At 45.0% G+C, this 21,216-nt stretch overlaps 1 protein-coding gene and 1 non-coding gene across 2 annotated transcripts in view; one reads left to right on the top strand and one right to left on the bottom strand.

The window, feature by feature from the left end:
• LOC115643738 (zinc finger protein 660-like) overlaps window positions 1-21,216 on the bottom strand; it is a 579,185-nt gene that overhangs the window by 402,900 nt on the left and 155,069 nt on the right. The window lies entirely within an intron of this gene.
• Window positions 6,243-6,324, top strand: TRNAS-AGA. Its single transcript has one exon. It is a non-coding gene; the product is annotated as a tRNA-Ser (tRNA).

Raw genomic sequence — 21,216 nt, 5'->3', positions numbered from 1 at the left:
GCACATGATGGCACATCTGATTTGTGTCCATTTATTCTTTTACGCAGGCACTGTCTGGTTTGGCCAATGAAGGAAGGGGCTGGATTCAATGGTTCCTTCAGTTCTAGGAGATAGGGTACATCCATTATCTTTCTTTTTTTTCTTACTGCACATCAGACCCAGGACTTGCACCCAGCAGTTCTTGGGGCCGTGGGACAGAACTGAACTTCACTGGCAGCAGTGAGGGAGAATGGTTGGGAATGAGCTGTCTGGGGAATATTTTAATCCTCATCTAATTGTCAGAGGATTAAATCAATGCAGCTTCCACTTCTCCATCTCTCCCAAGGAAATAACGTTTCTGTGCAAAGTACCCAAACCTTTTAACAATAAGAAGTGAAATGAAATGGCCACATGATGGCAACAGAATCTAAGAAATTGGTTAGTCTCTGGGGTGCCACACGTACTCCTGTACTTTTTGAGGATACAGATTAACATAGCTGCTCCTCTGAAACCTAAGAGATGAGAAGCCATGTTCTTGTTCAATGTGCATTGAAGCTGAAAAGGAAGATGTTTTCTCTTTGATTTCGAGGCCCCTACTTTAATCCACTAGACACCCCTTTCCTCCCACAGCCAGGAATAGAACCCCACAGTCATGCTAGTAGCAACCTCTGACCCTACCATGAAGGAGGAATGCTGAAACCCCTGTGCTGTCCTGTCAGGTCCTTGCCTGCACTGCCATTGAAACCCAATGGGGTTTCCTTGGGCAGTTTTGACTCTCAGAACGGGTGCAATTTTAGGAGCAGGTTCCAAATAGTGCAATTAACCAGCCAGAAAGGGCAGCAGGTGTCAGTGTAGGAGCCATTGAAATAACTCTGCACTTACTTAGATGCAGACATAACAAGCTCTATGGTTGGTAAACTTACAGAGACTCTGCTCCTGCTCATGAACTAGCAGCCCATGACCTCTAAACAGCTGCCATTTGGATGCATCTGAAAGTTACAAGGAACAATGATCTGTGTTAAAGGAAGGCTGCCATTTATTAGAGCCCCAATTGATACCATGTGCGTAAAGAGAGGTTTGAATGTGTTACAGGGAGTTTGGGAAATCTTGGTTATTTTAGTTTTGTAACAGGCTCCTGTCCATCTCCAGTAGAGTTTTCAGTCCCAATGGCAACTTACTTACCAAGTGTCATACAGACTGGTCCATTCCTCCCAAGTGGATGTGGTACTTGTTCTTCTGCACATTGTTGCCCATGGAGGCCAAGGACCTGCAAATGAGTTTTCATATGCCTTTGTTTAATTGACGAAAACAAGCCTAGACACTTAGAGGATTGAAAGTGATTTCAGCAGAGGAACATGTTTGCTAGGTTTTTATGCATTTGCATAGGAAAGCATGAAGTGTGTCCATTCATTTCAGGGACCCCTATTTAGTAGAGCTTCTGAACATACTGGCAATGGAATTATTTTTAATGAAGGAGTAGGTTTGTAAGGGGGCACTTGGATTTGAACCAAGGACTACTTGATTTACAGCCAAACACTGTACCACTGAGATATACTCCCCTGACATTTGCCAAGGCAAGTCAGTGATCTTAAGGATTTTGAAGGATGGGCTCTGCCTCAGAGAGCTCCTTTTCTATTCCCAGACCACAGGGCTTTTAAAAATGGGGTTTGATTAAACTTTATATATACATGTAGACACCACAGCTTGCACATACACCAGCATAGCTTCCCCCACTGACATAGCTACCACCTCTTAGGGAGATGGGTTACCTACAGGGACAGTACAGCTCTCTCCCCTCCACTTAGAGCATCTTCATTATGTTAATCACTCTGGCTTAATAAACAAGCTGCTCTCTATTGATGCGTGCACTTGTCAATAAAAAGCTTTTGATCAAACCTTGCTGGTGCTGCCTGTCTCTCTCGCGGTCAGACAACAAACTTTGTCATCTGGGTTAGAGTCCCTGACATTCCTAAGTGGAAAACACTGAGAAGCAGCAGCATATCTCACAAGTGCTGGGAAAAAGTGAGATAAGGAAGAGGCTGCATTCCTGGTATAGTACCAACTGTGCGGTGTTAGGAACAGTTCCTTTGAAGAACTGATAAGAAATCCCAGCCTCCCTGTTTTCACTCCTTGGTTCAGTTCTCTGTCTGTTTTAACTCCCCTACATTCCTAACTTCTGGTGCTTGCTAAGATATTGTTAATCACCTAATGCTGTAAAACATGTATACTAAAAGTGTCTAGTTTCTAGTTGTTAAAAGAAGGGGGTGGGTTGCTCCTGTAAATAATTTATGATGCGACAGAACTGTCTATATAGGCTTATACTAAGATGTAAAGAGCAGGCTGGTTCTCTCTGGAGATGAGCTGCTCTCTATAGATGCTTGCACTTGTCAATAAAGAGCTTTTGATCGGACCTTGCTGGTGTTGCCTGTCTCTCTCGTGGTCAGACAACGAACTTTGCCATCTGGGTTAGAGTCCCTGACAGGAATTACCCAAAAACCTCTGTTAGCCTGACTTTGGTCAGGTTGGCATACCTGGTTTTGTCTGCAATATCTTTATTCAGGTCTAACAATTATTTATAAATAGGTGGGAAATAACCTCCTGAATGGACAGGAACCAATTTATCAAATATTGCTGTGTCTGCATTCAATATGGGTAACACTGCTCTATAGCCAAAATGCTTCCGAAATAAAAGTAGTCCAACATTACTAACCCTGGGTCATTGAGAACGAAAATGATACTTAAAATTCTTGATTGGCTCTAGTTTTCAAGATATGCTATTGGGTCAGTATATACGACCCTTGACTTGGGAATGGCGGAGGATAAGTGAGTTATAAAGGGAAGGGATCTCAATTTAAACCAGAAATGACTAAAATACATCTTTGACTGGATCTATGAATAAATCTATGACTGGGTTTGGACAGTACTTGCTTTTTAGGCAAAACAATGAATGATGCAATCTGAAGCTGGTATTGCATCATACATGATATGAATTGCATCATGTTATTCCTAGAAGTCATGGATGATGCAATCATAATGAAGCTTACATCACTCTGCTGAACAAATTGCCCTATATCAGCTCTGGAAATCATACAGTGTCGTGCTCTCTTATTTGTCAGTGTTTGATTTTGCAAAGGGACACATTTCTGTTTAGCCAAAGTGAGCAGAGATGCCTCGTACTTGTGTGAAGAGTGCAGATAACTTCTGCTATGTTTGTGGTGAAGTGACTTTTGCATCACAAAAGCGCAGTATAACCACTCTGGTTAAGAAAGCCTATCACCTTTCTTTTGGCTGCAAAATTGGAGATCAGGACAAGAGGTGGGCCCCACACATATGCTGCAACACTTGTGCAACAAATCTTGGCCAGTGGTTGAACAGGAAAAGGAAATCTATGCCTTTTGCAGTGCCAATGATTTGGAGAGAGCCAACAGATCATACCAGCAATTGTTACTTCTGCATGGTGCCTCCAGTTGGGAAAGGTGTGTCAAAGAAGAAAAAGTGGACTGTGCATTGTCCAAACATTCCATCAGCTATACGCCCAGTACCCCACGGAGAAGGACTGCCGGTTCCTGATGCACCAGAATCCTTCTCACTTGAGTCAGACGAGGAAGAGGAAGAGGATGAAACTTCTGGTCCTGAACCATCAATGTCACAGGACCCACATTTTCTCCCATCCTCCTCCTCTGAACCACACCTCATAACACAAGGTGAACTGAATGACCTTGTCAGGGATTTGGAACTACCCAAGAGTAAGGCAGAGCTGTTGGGCTCCAGACTACAGCAGTGGAATCTCCTGGCAGGCTATCAGGGCAAATGGAGCCCATCAATGCTTGCAAACTATTGCTGGACAGTGACAAGAGATGCTCCATTTAATGAATACAAGAGACAAGCCAAGAAGCGCCGAGTAGACACTGAATAGGACTAAACTATGTACAGAATAGTTTTTTGCCTTTTGTTTCATAATAAATTTTATGTATATAACCCTTTTGCTGATTTTTAAAGTGTTACATAAACAGGACAGGTGAAATATTATCATGGAAAGCAACCATAAACACATGAAAAGACAGGTTTACAATTTATGATTAAAACTCTACTATCTACACAATATACATAGACATAAAATGCAAAAACTTAAATATCTTAGAAACAGTAGCCAATCAGTTGTTTTAATTGTCATATTTGAATTCAGCACATCAAAACACATAATAAATATCATTTTATCTCTGAAGCAGACGACTTCTCAAAAATTGTAGACCAGTGTAACTGGTCATATTGGGCTGGATTAGTAGGAGCATTGCAAGCAGATCGAGGGACGTGATTATTCCCCTCTCTTCAGCACTGGTGAGGCCACATCTGGAGCATTGCATCCAGTTTTCGCGCTCCCTCTCCCCACTACAGAAACAAATTGGAGAGAGTCTAGGGGAGGGCAACGAAAAATAATTAGGGGGCAGAGGACTTAGGAGAAGAGGCTGAGGGCAGGGCCACTCAATGGGGTGGCAGGTGGGGCAATTTGCCCCAGGCCCTGCAGAGGCCCCCATGAGAATATAGTATTCTAGATTATTGCAACTTTTTTTTATGGAAGGGGCCCCTGAAAATGTTTTACCCCAGGCCCCCTGAATCCTGTGGGCAGCCCTGCCCAGACCATGGTGCTGTTTCCCCACTCCACTCCCTTCCCTCAGTCTCCTCCCTTTGAGGCCCTACCTGTGCTCTGCCCTCACTCCCATTTGTCCACTTCCCACCCCTGCTCTTCCTCTTTGGCTGAGGCCTGCTGGTCCACCTTTCGCTCGCTCCTCTCCTCCCCCAAGGCCTCCTCGCACCTCTCCACCCCCTACCCAAGGTCTGCCTGCTGCCCACACCTCTCTGCCCCCTCCCCTGAGACTCACCTTGCCCATCACCCACACCTCTATGCCCCCTCCCCTGAGACCCACCCTGCCCATTGCCCACAGCTCTCTGCCCCCTCCCCTGAGACCTACCCTGCCCACACCTCTCTGAGCCCTCCCTTTAAACCCTCCTGCCCACACTTCTCTGCCTCCTCCCCCGACACTCACCCTACCCATTGCCCGCACCTCTCTGCCTCCTCCCTGAGACCAACCCTGCCCACCGCTCCTACCTCTCTGCCCCCTCCCCTGAGACCCACCCTGCCCATCGCTCACACCTCTCTGCCTCCTCCCCTAAGACCAGCCCTGCCCAACACTTGCCCCTCTCTGACCCTCCCCTGAGACCTACCCTGCCAACTGCTTGTACCTTTCTGACCCTTCCCCTGACACTGGCCCTGCTCACCACCCACACCTCTCTGCCCCCTCCCCTGGCCTGACCTGCCCACCACCCACACCTCTCTACCCCTCCCCTGAGACCCACCCTGTCCACCTCTTTCTTTGGTCATCTGTTGTTATTCCTTGAAACATCAAGGATGGAATAAAAAGCTGAGTTTACTCCAGGGTGAGGAAAGACAGGAGCCATCAACCCCCCGGCAAAGCTCAGTGCCCCAGAGAAAACCTGCCCCCTGCTATTGCAATCACTGATATACTGGGGATATGACGGGAAAGGGACTGTCTGAATGATCAAGGCAGGAAATGGACAACAATCTACAGCACCATCATTAACCACAAACACACTCTCCTCATGCTCCAGCCAGAAGGGAAGGGAGCAGGAATTCTTGCTGTTCAGCCATGGACACACTTACACAACGGCACAGCAGTGTGTGTGTTGTGGAAGCTGGTCTGAGGAAACAACTGGAACTGATCACTCAGTGAGAACAGAACTAGAGTGTAGTGAGAGCAACACATTGTGGAAGAAGGGAAAGAATTGACAAGGATTTGTAGGGGATCTTAATGCATGTCAGTCTGTTAGCAAGAGTTAGGCCAGCTGTAACCCTAATGACGTGAGATTTGTAGAAGCGAGGATAGTGTGAGGCGAGTAGGAAAGAACTGCGTGAGAAGTTATCACGACCTTGCACTGATAATCAAATACGTAGACTGGCACCCAGAAGTGAGGAAAATAAGATAGCAGGATAGCCCATGTATAAACAAAATGCAGCTGTTGCTCATTATTGTCTGTATTATTGCTTGTTATTGTCTGTAACAAAGGTATAAATGCTTGCTGTAATTGTTTACCTGTTGAGAGACCTGTCTGGGACTGGGGCGACCCAGTGTCCTAGGGCACTCCCTCCCTCTATTGCAATTGCTGGAGAAATAATAAAGTATTTGATTTTGCTGCACCCAAACAAAAAAGCGAGAACTGCATTTTTCTCTAACAGCATCAAACAAGTAGTTGTGGCCGAGTGGTTAAGGTGGTGGACTAGAAATCTGTTGTGGTCTCCCTGTGCAGGTTCAAATCCTGCCAACTATGGAGGAAGTTGTGGTTCTTTAATTTCAACGGAGCTAGGTCTTGTCTCACTCTTAAGCTATGTCTACATGAAAGGTTAATGTGGCCTGAGTTAAAGTGTTTTAATTGAACAGCTGTTGCATGTCCACCCTATGCCCCTGTGTCACCAGAGCACATCCATGCTGGCATCTCTTGGATTGCCATGGAGAGCAGTGCACTGTGGGTAGCTATCCCACTGTGTAACTGGCTCCAGGGTGCTTTGGGAAGGGTTTGCAATGCTTCATCGGCTGGTACAGCTTCACATGATGCAGGTTTCTATCCCATTGTTCCATGGGCATCCTACTAGATTGCCAGCTACTTTTCAACTGCAATGTGCAAGGTGGGGTAGAGAGCTTGTGTTGGGGGGTGGGGAGAGACAGGGAATTTAGAGGGCCATGGCCCCACCTCTCTTTACTGGCTGTTAGGACAAATGATGGGGGAGGGGGAAAGGGTGCAGTCCCGGGGAAGAGGCGTTCTGTGGGTGTGGCCTCGGGAGGAGAGGTGGTGTGAGTGTGGGTCCTTAGGGAAGGGGTGTCAGGGAGGTGCCACAGTTCGGACAATGGTGCCCCCCCCACGGCAAGTAAGCTTCTGCTGTCTCTGCTCTGTGTTCGCAGAGCGGGAGAGAGCAGCTGCCACGGCAGTGATTTGCTCCCTGGGGCTCCGGCAGAGGGGCTCGGGAGGTGATTTAAAGGGCCCGGGGCTCCGGCTGCTACAGGGAGCCCTGGGCCCTTTAAATCACCAGCCTGGGGAAGCCGGGCCAGGCTGGCATAGCATACTGGCTCTTGCCGGTACCCCATACCATAACATGCCGGCTCACTTTCACCTCCAGAAGGTCCTCATGTGGATCAATAACTGGTTAAAAGATAGGAAACAAAGGGTAGGACTAAATGGTCAGTTTTCAGGATGGAAACAGGTAACTAGTGGTGTCTGTACTGGGACCAGGACTAGTCAACATATTCATAAATGATCTGCTAAACAGTGAGCTGACAAAATTTGCAGATGATCCAAAACTACTGGCTTGCTTCCTAGAACGAACGCTCCTTGAGTGAGGTGATCCACAGGGAGTAGCTCAAACCTCCAAAGTGCCTGACCAGGGGCAGGACATTAGCACAGCAAGGGAGGGCTGTGGCAATGACATCACAAAGGCCTTTTGCAGGACCTCAGACTATTGGTCAAAGGTGGTGGGGAGGTGGTGACCTCACAGAGACATGCTGACGTCAGCCAGGCAGGACAGGGCGATGGGCCAGGGAAACCTCAGAGACCCCTGTGTCTTTGCTTCAGCAAGTCTCCTTCTCCAGGTCTCTCTTTGAGGACTGAGAGAGTATTCGGGTTCACGTATGTGAGCGCCAGGAGGAATCTCTTTCGAGTTTTCTCCTTCCCTTTTCCTGATTTTACTAGAAAACAGCCGTCCCTGTTTAGAAGGTAAGAGCCTCCTCGAGGTTTGAAACCTGTTCAGTCTGATCCATCTGGTGACAGTTGAATTCTAGGCATAGAAAACACGAGCTTAAGGAGGCAGAATTTTATTCCGCACCTGAGATTTTGATGGCGGCCGACTCCCTGATGCACCTTAGACATACCCTAAAGAGGGTGGTCCCAAGGGAGACTGTCTGAAGGTTGGGTCACCTAACTCTCTGTAAATCCACAACCCAGACCCCTCCCTTGGCACTTTGTCACCAAGCCTTAGCGTGTCACAACTGAGGATGCCAAATTCAGGACGAACTGCTGAGAAATAGGGCAAACACAACTGTCAAGGTTCCTTCCCCACTCTGAACTTTAGGGTACAGATGTGGGGACCTGCATGGACACTTCTAAGCTTAATTACTAGCTTAGATCTGGTATCACTGCCACCATCCAGAATTTTCAGTGTCTGGATCACTCCCTTTCCCCCCAAAACCTTCCCCTCCCTGGGTAGCCTTGAGAGACTCCTTCATCAATTCCCTGGTGAGTCCAGCTCCAATCCCTTGGATCTTAAAACAAGGAGAAATTAACCATCCCTCCTCCTTTCTCCCACCAATCCCTGCTGAGTCCAGATCCAATCTCCTTGGATCTAAAAACAAGGAAAAATCAATCAGGTATTAAGAAAAAGGCTTTTAATTAAAGAAAAGAAAGGTAAAGCAAAAACCCTCTGGGAGAGATTACCATACCAGCTACTCTCACAGACAACAGATTCAAAACACAGAGGATGTTCCCCTGGGCATAAATTTAGTTACACAAAAAAATACCTAATTTGATTCTACCTCTAATTGCATAAGACAGGTTACAAAGGAATAAACATAAACCTATTTATTCCTTTCTAAAACTTACTACTCTGATAAGAAGCTGGTTCCTTGATCTTTTTCATTCCGGCTGAAACTGAAACTCTAAATAAAGGAAAAACTTCCCTCCTTCCTTTTGAAACATCTTGTTCCCCCATCGGTCCCTCTGGTCATGTGTTAGCTAGGCTTGGTGAACTTTTTAACCTTTTACAGGTAAAAAAGGCATTAACCCTTAACCATCTGTTTATGACAACAACCCAAAACTGGTGGTTATTCTTTTATAAGTTTCAGAGTAGCAGCCGTGTTAGTCTGTATCCGTAAAAAGAACAGGAGTACTTGTGGCACCTAAGAGACTAACAAATTTATCTGAGCGTAGCATGCATCTGATAAAGTGGGCTGTAGCCCACGAAAGCTTATGCTCAAATAAATATGTTAGTCTCTAAGGTGCCACAAGTACTCCTGTTCTTTTATAAGATAGACCAAACCAGCCACTAAAGTAAACTCCTGTTTCCCACACTGGCCAACAAGAAAACATAAAGGCAGTTTTCTCAGGCATTCTGGTTCTTATAACACCACCAAAAACACTGCATTCAGAGATGAGTAGTTCTTTACAACCAGTGTCATTAAATGATAGTTTCTTCTGATCCCAAAGGGCCAGCCACTCCTAGGTCAATATACAACTTAAAGCTTACTCAAAAATCATGCTGGTGCCCATTCTTTAGTATCTAATATCTAAAGGTTGATTCATAAAAAGAAAGAAAGGGGAGAGGTAAAATTGGCTAAGGGAATCAATTACATGCAGTAATGGCAAAGTTCTTGGTTCAGGCTTGTAGCAGTGATGAAATAAACTGTTGGCTTAAGTCAAGTCTCTGGAGTACATCTACGGCTGGGATGGGTCATTCAGTCCTTTGTTCAGAGCTTCAGTTTGTAGCAAAGTTCCTCCAGAGGTAAGAAGCAGGATTGAAGACAAAATGGAGGTGTTTCCAGGGCCTTTTATACTTTTGCCATGTGAAGGGCATCCCATTGTTCTTCCTGTGGAAAATTACAGCAACAAGATGGATTTTGGAGTCACATGTGCAAGTCACGTGTTCATGCCCAATTTCCCTCAGTCATTGCAGGAAGCCATTACCTAGATTCCAGACAGTCCACATGATAGACTACATGACAGTCCACTCTTTTCCCATGGTCCATTGTCAACCAGGTGTGTCTTGACGAACAACTTAATTTGAACAGTCCCTCCAAGATGTGCTAGCTAGCTGCCTTGTGGGTGTTATCCTGTTATGCTTATAAGAAGCACACGGGATCTTTTTCAGGGGAAAAGGCAATATGCCACATTTATTGGAGCTACAACAATTAGCATATGCATTCAATCACACACTACACACACACACACACACACTGTGCCGCCAGTCGATGTTATAGTTACCAGTCTAGAGTCCGGATCAACCTAGTGGCCAGCTAGTTTGATCATGGGTAGGAGGAGCTGGGTTCTGTCGGTTGCAATACAATCCTCTGGGGAAGTCTTGGCAGAATGAACCCAAAGTTTCATGGCAAGGCACCCTGGTTATATACTGATAGGGAAACCCGCCCCCCCTCACCTTACCCAAGGCCCCAGGCTTTTTGCTGAGAATAGAGTAAAAGTAGGCCTAAAAGCCTTTAGCTAGGAGCAAGAGTTTTAACTTCTGCTAAACTTGTGTTTTTTTTTTATAAAGGGCATGCCGAGGCAGAAAGATGTGGTCAGGGCCCCAAAAAGAGGAACTAGAATTGGATAAAGGGGAACCAGAAGATCTGTTAAGTTATAACAGCTGAGCTTGCTGTCGGGACTACAGAAAAGGTGCTAGAACGGTCAAACCGCAGACTTGATTGGCAAAGACAATAACAGGAAAAGCCATAGATGGAAAATTGGGGTTTTGCCATAGATGAAGAATTAATTGGTCAGCTTGCTTGTTATCAACATTATATTCCAAATAAGGCAAATAACATGTGTAACCAGCGTGCTACGTTTTGCGGTTTTAACCTTTATAAGCTTGGTAAAATTTGTAACATGTAGAGCAGCCAGCCTTTTGCGTGGGGTCTATGCTGTCTCTCCCTGCATATATGCTTGTATGAAATAAAGGAGCCTCAGGCTGTCTGATCAAATCATTAAGGTGGTGGTCTTTTCCCTGACAATACTGATTTTCCTTCATTGGGACCAATGAGTTTTGCACCATCATGTTGTAATGAATTGTTTGACGAGTGCTTGTTTTCTTAAATTGTCCTTTTCATCCTTCATCTTGATCTTTCATCAAGTAGTTCCTCAGGGAGTTATCCCAAGTTGGTTTTGATCACAGCTATTTTGTCCCCACTGATAGGTGCCTGTCTCATCTTTAGAGTCATCAATCAGCCCTCCTCTGGCATTTCAACAGGGGCGTGTTGCAGCTTCCTGGCACCCTTGCATCTCTTGCTGCTTCCTCCCTTGTACATCTGGTTCAGCGATGGCCTTCACACTTACCTCTTAACACACACATTCCTCATTCACACACAAACCAGAATTAATTGACACACAACATTTTGAACAGGAACATCAAATTGCAATGCAAAAGAAAACAGCCATGGCATTCTTTTACTTATTTTAAAATGCTAAACCTGCAACAAATTGGTGATCCTCAAAGGTCTGTTACTGCCTTGAAATCAGTCCAGACTCAGATTCTGGCTGATGTATCTCTACCCATTGGCCCATTAGCCATTCCTTTCTGTTACTCAAAAAGAGTGGTTGGCAGGATGTGATCAGATCATACACCAATACACTTAATGCATGGTACATAATTATTCTTTATCCTTCATTCTAAATCAGATAAAACAAACATAAAATCCTACTACAACATTTGGGGGAAAAGTTTGAGGGAGTTCAGTTCCTGGTTTTTATTTGACCTCTCTCCAGCACTTGTTTTGGTTTGGCCTTCCCCTTTCCATCCCTGTCTGACGTTTCTGTCTCTATCACAGCAGGTGACGCAATGGTGCGTGAGAAAGAGGAGCAGAATTCTCAGCAGGAAAATGTTGAGAAAATGGATTAACATAGAGAATTATCACAAAGATCGAAAAGGAATGTGTCCAGGAGTCATAAGCAGGAAAAATCCCATGACATTCAGCACAGACCAGAAAGAGAGCAGGTAAAGCAGCCAGGGGAGAAAGTAGGTAAATGTATTTCCTGTTGGGGAACTCAGACAGACCTCAAGGAAACCACAAAACAGCAGGAAATCTTCAGGGGAAAGAGAAAAAAATACATGTGCTGAGTGTGGGGCCTTGGCTATACTGGTGCTTTACAGCACTGCAACTTTCTCAAGGGTGTGAAAAAACACCCGCCGAGTGCAGCAAGTTACAGCACTGTAAAGCGCCAGTGTAAACAGTGCCCCAGCGCTGGGAGTGCGGCTCCCAGAACTGTTTGCTAATCCCCACGGGGAGGTGGAGTACCTGCAGCCCTGGGAGAGCTCCCTCCCAGCACTGGCGCCGCAACCACACTCGCACTTCAAAGTGCTGCAGCGGGAGCGCTCCCGCGGCAACGCTTTGAAGTTGCAAGTGTTGCCATACCCTGGGAAAAACTGATGTGACTACTCAACCCATATAAAGCATCAGAGAATCCACACAGGGGAGAGGCCGTATGAATGCCGTGAGTGTGGGAAAAGCTTCTCGTGGCACTCAACCCATGTTAGCCATCAGAGAATCTGCAAGGGAGATCAACACCATAAAAACCTCTAGGGCTAGCAATACTTTTTTTTTTTTTTTAATATTTTTTCCTGATTCCGACATAGTAACTTTTAAAGCTTTTTAAAGCTGCTTGAACTGTTTGCAGCACCGTTATCCCTCAGCTTGTCCAGATGAGTGGCCCATTTTTGCCTTTTGCAGTTTGCCCTGTTTTGAGGTGGGCCCATTTGGCCTTTCTATCAACTCCATTGTCTCATGAGTAATTCGAGTGTGTCCTTCCTATCAGGAACCAGGGAGCATCACAGCAGGATTGGGCCCACCAATAGTAAGCTGAGATATGATATAAAGTGGGATCACAAAAGAAGTCAGACGTGAACTGGTATCATTATTGTAGTTTGTGCCAATAAGAGTCAGTTATTTATGTACATAAAGAAGCCACTGCAGCAGATTCCCTCGTCCTTGTTTCTGCCAAAGTGTGGATCATGAAAAGAAATCCTGTGACAAAGAAAACTATCAATACAAATACTAAGGTCACTGCACACCTTGAGTATGGGATGGGAGGGTGCTGCATCACTGAGCAGTGCACTTTTCGTTAAAGAAAGAAGATGAGCTAGCTTTGGCTCGCATCCTTCTTTCTAGTGGTCTGTTTGTAGAGCCAAAATACTGTTTCCTCAGTCCAGCCAGCTAAAGAATCTGAAAAGTTCTGCCTCGGGTTGTTAGGCCTTGTGGTTTAAGGCCCAGGTCAGGGACTTAGAAGATGTGAGGTCTAGTTCAAGCTCTGCTGACATTTCACTGTGTGACCTTGGATATGTTATGCAGGGCCAAAGTTGTAGTGGGGAGAGGTCCTGGCCTATGCAGTTACCTCAACAGCATATGCCAATAGTTATTTAGGTATCTAAACCCCCATTTACACATGTCATTGTGCACACATATTTAAGTGTCCAGACCTTGAACCTCATTTCAAAAGCTGATTCTTGATCTCTCTGTGCTTCAGCTTCCAATCTGCAATTATAATACTTCCTAATCTCATAGGTGTGTTGTGAGGCTTAATCTGTTAACATCCTCATATGGAAGACGAAATCCTCATATAGACAGATATGTGTATGTCACACAGATGCATGATCTGCCTATAGGAATTATTATATTAGGAATCTCAAGATCGTGGGCAAGAAAGAGGAAAAGTTTCTCTCTGTGCTTACAACTTTTGTGCTGCTTTGATCTCCCACCCTCTCTCTCTTTCTCAGCTTCTTATTGAAGGAACATACATCCACACCATGTAGACGTCAAGCACAGGAGTTTATTACGCACAGCGCTAGCAGAGTATCATCTTGATTATTAGGCTCAGAGACACTGCAGAACAATTAATTACAATAAACTATATAGGGCGCTCATTGGGCAGAGAGAAGCAATGGGGATGGGTTTTCTCAAGCCCCTGGATAGGTTCTAGCAGCAAAACAAGAGAAGCACAATAAACCAATGGTCTAAAAGATTACATAATGGTGCCACCCATGGCCCAAATTAATGTCTTGCTGACACATAGGTAATTACCCCCAAACTATGTCTATTGAAGTGTATAGGTTAAATCCTAATTTTGGAGTTCAGGGGAATGAGGTAGCAGCTCTTCCGGTTGACCAACAGGTACATTCATGGAGATTTAAAGCAAAAAAGTAGTAATTAGTTCTTAATAACAACAATTGTTTATAAGTTTACCTTTGCATTTCTGTGAGCTAGGATTGGCATACATCTGTGAGGGGAAGGTGTCATAACTTATGTCAATCATATTAGGCCTCTCCCTGAACTCTGTCTGGGATCTGAGAGGTATTGTACCACTATCTTCTCCCTGCATTGGGGAGTAACCATGAGGCCTCTCTCAGTGCTTCATGTGTCTATAACTCATGATAAGGATGCCCAATTACATTCGGAGTTATGCTGACTCTGCTCAATGACTTGAAACACACACAGTTATCTGTTTACCCCAGCTTTCTCTTAGCTATGTATTGTTTGTTAGCCAGCCCTCATGGCCCAGGCCAAACTGTGGACTCGGGGCCTATATGAAAAGTTCTTAGCAGAAACTGCAGTTAAGATCTTACATCGGCATTAAATGGATTATGGCCCTTCATTATCTTAGGAGAAACACCTGCAGTTGTATGACCACTTCCATAGTGCATCTAAAGAAATGAAAGCAAGACAAATCCACTACTACAGAAGGGAAAAAAGATAACATACATTCATGCATACACAATCCTGGGAAATTATGCATTTTAACTCTATGTACAGTTCTTCATACAACAAAGGCCATATCTTGTTCAAATTCAACTGATCAAGGTGAGCAAAAAGTAGCAGTCAGCAGTGTAATAGCTGTTGAAATTAAAACAGTTACATTAGCCTTTCAAATAGGAATCAAGACATTTCCCAAAAGTATGAAGCTGCTCAATCCAGTGCATGCAAAGACAAAATATTGGATTATTAATAAATAATTAATGCAAATCTCCCACAATTACCTCTGATCCCTTTACAAAAATCGGATCCAATTTTTAAAAAATGAATAGAGCCCAATTGTGTAGTTTTAGGCCTTGCAGCAACATATGTGAGATAGGGGTTAGGCATATAGGCAACCCCATTCTTCAAAAACTAGAAAGATGTGCATGCACATAATTAATGAGCCATACATTTTTAATTTTTTGCATAGAAAAAAGCTCTGCCAAAGTGTTGCTGCAGTTCTGCATTTTTCCCCACCAGAGGGCACTGTGGCGCAAGAAGAGCAGCAGCTCTCAGCAGAAAATAACTTCTGCAGTTCTGACTTTTTTGTCCACCAGAGGATGCTGTGGCAATAGACCACAGCAGCAACTCCAGGCCAGTGAGGGAGGAGAAAGAGCCTGCCTTCTTTGCAGCGGGCCAGGTCAGGAGACAGGGGCTGTGGGGAGACAGACAGTGTGGGGCTGCTGGGCAGTGGCGTAGGCAGGTTCTACCAGCAGGTGGAGCAAACACGTTAAAAAAGGTGCCAAAGCAGAGAAGGGGGAAAAAAAGAAAGAAAACCCCAAGTCTTGCAGCTGAAGACTGAAGAACTTGCCGCTGAAGACCTGGAGCAGCTGAAGGACCCACCGCTAAATTGTCACCGAAGACCTGGACTGCTGGGGTGAGTGTAAAAATTAAAAAGGCACCACTTTGGGGGAATGTGCTCAGTGGGGAGCAGCCGCTCCCCTGCTCTCCCCCAGCTATGCTACTGCTGCTGGGGGGGCGGGTCATAAAGGGGCTCATAAGGACTAGTTGGGGAGGACAGACTGGGGCAGGGGCTGAATGGGATTGGAGGCACAGGGCCACAGTGGGGAGGAAGGTCCAAGGCCACATGGTGGTGGGGGAGGAGATGTAGAGCTACATAGGGACTGGGGAGTGGCTGGGTGGGGGCACAGAGACACATGGGGACAGGGGGAGGGGTGTAGGGCCACATGAGGATAGCGGGAGGGGGTGTGGAAGGACATATGTGGATAGGGGATGCAAAGACACAAAAGGGTGCAGGAACGCATGGGGACAAGGGCAGATGTGCCTGACTGAATGGGAGAAGCAAGGGTTCAGCCAGGGTCTACATGGAGGAATCTCTCCTTACCCCGCACCAAAAAACCTGTTCCATACTTTTCCCACCCATACCCAACAATTCTCCAAGTTCACACCCAGACTCCTTCCCAGCAATTTACTTCCCACTCCCTCAGCTCCTCCATTACCCCTGACTCCCCCAAGTCTTTAAACTGCTTCTGAGGCATGCAGGAAATATGGTTCTGTATTGTAGTTTAAATGAATTATTACTCGGAGTTCTGTATTAATATGCCTAGCACGGAATCTATTTGTCAAAAAAACCTTTCCTGAATCATTTTTGTTGTCTGTATTGTTAGAGACATACTTGCTGACAGGTATTTTGAAATAAATGACCAAAAATAATTGAAACTGGTGTGACTATATTATGTTATTTTTGACAAATAAAATATACAGAATTTTAAACTATTGTGTGCAGAATTCCCCCAGGAGTAATGTGAATTTGGGAAAACGAGAAAAGTAGGTATGAAATTCAAGCACCCAGTCCAGGTCTATCAACCTACCAAGAGAGAGAAACTAAGGAACCTCTGCACAGTAGAAAAATAATCTTAATGTCCAGTATGTGTAACTATCTCCACCTTTGTGTACATATTTATACAATGTGCATCACTGTGGCAGCTGAATATGTTGTGAGTGGGGGTTGGTTTTGTTTGAAAGAACAACAGATTTTTTTTTAAAGGTACAAGAAGTGATTGTGGGAGATCTGGGTAAGTTGTTATATACTCATTAGTTATCCCATTTTAATTTGGCAACAGTGGACTGAGTAGCTTCCTAATTTCAGGAAACTTTCCTTGACCACTTTAAAAGGCTGATGTGAATGTTTTAAAGAGGGAAATCTAATTGTTTATTTCAAATGCCTTCAGTAAACAAAGTAACTAGAAAAAAAATTAGTTTGTATCTCACAAACAGGGATGGCTCAGGATGTTTTGATCAATAATCTAGTTAGAAAAGTCTATTGCTGTTGATTTTTAATAGCTGCCTTAGTGGAAAGTTGCCTATTGGATAAACTCCCAGACTGACAATTACAGGGCCGCCCAGAGGATTCAGGGGACCCGGGGCAAAGCAATTTCAGGGGCCCCTTCCATAAAAAAAATATGTTGCAATACTATAGTAACATGTATTTGGAAGTGTAAAAAATAACTAGTGAAATACATTCAAAAATTAATTTGTAATAATTTGAAAATACACTAAATGCATTATTTAAAAACATAAAATGCTTTAATGGTATGTAAACATTTGCCATTACATGATGGGCTGTTGCTGGGTGATGGTGATTGTTGATGCCAATGGGCTGTCGCTGCCTGGGGGTGGTGCTGCTGTTGCCCAGGGCTGGGTGGGGAGCTGGGCTCTGGGTTGGGGAGTGCCTGGCTCACAGGGGCCGGGCTCAGGGCTGTGGGGAGATGGGGTCGGGGGGTGTCATGGTATAATTCCCCACTCTGAACCTTAGCGTCCAAAAGATGGGGTACCAGCATGAATTCCTCTAAGCTCAATTACCAGCTTAGTACTTGTAGCGCTGCCACCAACCAGGAATTCCAGTGCCTGGTACACTCTGGTCCCCCCAAAACCTTGCCCGGGAATCCCCAAGACCCAGTCCCTCTGGATCTTACCACAAGGAAAGTAAACCCTTTCCCTCACCATTGCCTCTCCCAGGCTTCCCCTCCCTGGGTTACCCTGGAAGATCACTGTGATTCAAACTCCTTGAATCTTAAGCAGAGAGGAAAATGCACCTTTCCCCCTCCTTCTCTCTCCCCCTCCCAGACTCTCCCTGAGAGAGAAAGTAATCCTAACACAGAGAGAAAATTAACCTCTCTCTCCCCCTTCCCTCCTTTCTCCCCACCAGTTCCCTGGTGGATCCAGACCCAGTCCCCTGGGGTCTCACCAGAATAAAAAACAACAATCAGGTTCTTAAACAAGAAAAGCTTTTAATTAAAGAAAGAAAAAAAAGTAAAAATTATCTTTGTAAATTTAAAATGGAATAGGTACAGGGTCTTTCAGCTATGGACACTGGGAATACCCTCCCAGCCTAAGTATACAAGTACAAATTAAAATCCTTTCAGCAAAATGCAAATTTGAACTCCTTCCAGCCAAATACACATTTGCAAATAAAGAAAACAAGCATAAGCCTAACTAGCCTTATCACCTAGTACTTACTATTTTGAATCTATAAGAACCTGTATCAGGGAGATTGGAGAGAAACCTGGTTGCACATCTGGTCCCTCTGAGCCCCCAGAGTGAACAACAACCAAAAACTAACAGCACACACAAAAACTTCCCTCCCTCAAGATTTGAAAGTATCCTGTCCCCTGATTGGTCCTCTGGTCAGGTGACAGCCTGGCTCACTGATCTTGTTAACCCTTTACAGGCAAAAGAGAGATGAAGTACTTCTGTTCTATTAACTCTTACTTATCTGTTTATGACAGGAGGTGTCCGGCTCAGAGGGACTGGGCTCGGAGCTGGGGGTCAGGGCCATGGGGAGGATGGGGTTGGGGGTGCCCAGCTCAGAGGGGTTGGGGTCAGGGGTTGCCCGTCTCTGGCCCCGGCCCCTTACCATTCCGCTTACCCCCTCTCCCGGACAGCGCTGCAGTGGCATAGTGTTCCAGCAGGGCCTGAGTTCCTGCTGCTTAGCTGCAGCTTTCATCCCCACCCCCTTGCCAGCTGAGACACCGGGAGATGGGGGCGGGGACATGGAGACAGGAGGAGGTGCCTCCAACATACTTGTGGGGGCCCCGGTGGCACCCGGGGAAAATTGCCCCACTTGCTCTCCCTCGGGCAGCCCTGACTCTGGGAGCCCTTTTCGCCACTGCTGCAGCCCGGGCTCGGCTCCAGGAGACTCTGCCTCCCTCCCTCCTTCTCCGGTTCCTCACACACTCTGGGAGCCCCTTTTGCTGCTGCCGTGACCCGGGTTCAGTAAGAGGGACTTCTGGAAGTCCATTGCTTCTTGTCCTATCCTCAGAGGTTAAGGAGAACAATTTTTCTCCCTCCTACCTCCTTGCAGTAACCTTTTATGTACTTGAAAACCGTTATGAATGAAGGATATCAAAAAAGTTACAAAACAATTAAGAATTTTAAAAGAAAGGATTGGTCCTTTAACATTGCTGACATATGTTTGCTGTATATGTATGTGCTTCAACTCTTCTCTGATCAAATCTCATCTCTGAACCCTAACATGCAGTATAACCACAGTATAACAGCAGAACAAATGTGAAGAAGAACAACTTCCAAAAGAAAAATGCTATAATGTTAGAATGAAGAGAGAGATTTTGGGTGGTCCCAAGAGGTTCTCAAGACCTGAGTGTCCCTGAAGGAAAGTGCCCAGGTGACAATCCAGAAAATCTTCCAAAGCATTTCCTGCTGCTTTTGCAAAATAAATAAATAAATCTCTCCTAAGCTACTTGAGGTGGGACTTTCATTCAGAGATTCCAACCTAGACTCATCAGCAAGTTGGGCATCTGGAGACATGTTTGATTGCAATGATAGGAAATGGGATTCTCTGACCAGGAAGAAAGGCCCCAGGGGGCGGGGGAAGGATAGTTTAGTGGTTTGAACATTGGCCTGTTAAACCTGGCATTGTGAGCTCAATCCTTGAGGGGGGCCCTTTAGGGATCTGGGGCAAAAATCTGTCTAGGGATTGGTCCAGCTTTGAGTAGGGGGTTGGACTAGATGACCTCCTGAGGTTCCTTCCAACCCTGATATTCTATAACCTAGAGCTTAGGAGCATGAAAATGAAGAGATAGCAATTATTTCCTAACAGAGAAGCAGTTCAGCCTCAGTGCTGGCAAGAGAATCCAAGTAGAATTAGAAAATTTTCAATTATAAGACAAACTCACAAAGAAGTTTGGAAACCAAAATTTTTAGAAATACGATCTGAAATCTATTGATATTTTATACATCATGTGAAATGAGATGCAGTGGAATTTTAAAAGATGTTGCTACTATTTATGTGTGACAGGATATTTATGGAAGTCAATTTTTTATTTATTGCTCTTATTTATGTATTTTACAAAGATATTTATTTATAAATAAAGTATTATTTTATACAAAATGGCAACCTATACTGGTAGTGGTTTGTATTAAATACCTGTTTAACCAAATAGTAAATAAATGAAGAACGAGAACAGAAAAAAACCTGTAATTGTCCAGCCTTAAAGCCCCAGTTCCACAGAGTACATATGCATGTGACTAACAAAGTCTATGACCCAGTGCACTGACGTTAGTGCTTCCAGTTGGGAACATATATAAATACATTGATGAATCAGTGTCCCAGTTTGCAGTACTTCCATATTAAAAACAACAATTACTGAATGATCATTAGACTTTCCATTCTAACAGACCACGCACCACACCTGAACATGGCCCCCTTTTCTTCTTCTCTCTTTCATCAGGTTACATTTCCCCCAGAAAACTTCTTGTTGTGGATGTGTAATGTAGGAGATGGTCATGTTGGAAGAGGCCAGATTGGTGCCCTCCTCCCTAGTAACCCAGATTGCAGGCACCCCTTAACACACACCAATTACAGTAGTTTGTAATTAGCATGCCCAGACCCCATCAATCTGGTATGTGTGCACTCACATACAAACTTGATTTGATTTTGGTGGGAGGAAGAGGGTATGTATCCAGAACCTACCCACAATACACTTACAAGCACTGCTCCTCAATATTAAGCCTGTGCTCAAATGAACTTTTCTCAGGTTTGTGATCCCTCCCACCCCATCTCATTACCTGTATGTGCTCCCAGACTAACTTCATTCTTGGATGTACACCACAAACAAAATTTCATGTCAATTATGAGACTAGGAATAGGCCATTCAAATTAGGATTATCAATGTTCTCCCCTCCCTCAATCTCTGAAATTCAGGCCCCTTTTTGGCGGACTACATCAGTCAGTTACTAACCAGGAACAATACCGAATTCTTCTGAAAAAAGTCTAAAAAAAAAAAAAAAAAAGCTTGTTGGACTCCCTGGCTTTGCAGGCTGAACCCTCTTCATACCTGTTCCCCATCAGGAGGAAAAGAAAGGACAAGGAAAAGAAAAAAAAGACTCCCTGGCTTTGCAGGCTCCCAAATGGAAAAATGTGTCCTTTTAAAATCCTGAGATCTGTGCTTCTGGTTCAAAATGATCCGACTCCTCTGCAACCATGTCAAGGCTGATTCCCCACTCTGGCAGTTTGACCTTGGATTGGTAACGCTGCCACCACTTCTGGGCTCTCACAGGGGTTCTGCACTTGAGTGGTGGCAGCGTTACCAATCCAAGGTCAAACTTGCGGCCATTGGCGGGGGGCCGGGCCCCCCGCCGCTGGCCTTGCGGCAGTTATATCCAAACACTGAGTTGGTAAATTTTCCTATCGGCCATCGAA

Source organism: Gopherus evgoodei, unplaced genomic scaffold, assembly GCF_007399415.2.
Source record: "Gopherus evgoodei ecotype Sinaloan lineage unplaced genomic scaffold, rGopEvg1_v1.p scaffold_69_arrow_ctg1, whole genome shotgun sequence".
In the NCBI taxonomy this organism is placed as follows: domain Eukaryota; kingdom Metazoa; phylum Chordata; order Testudines; family Testudinidae; genus Gopherus; species Gopherus evgoodei.
The sequence above is the reverse complement of the archived record's forward strand: the minus strand, read 5'-3'. Positions and strand labels throughout refer to the sequence as shown.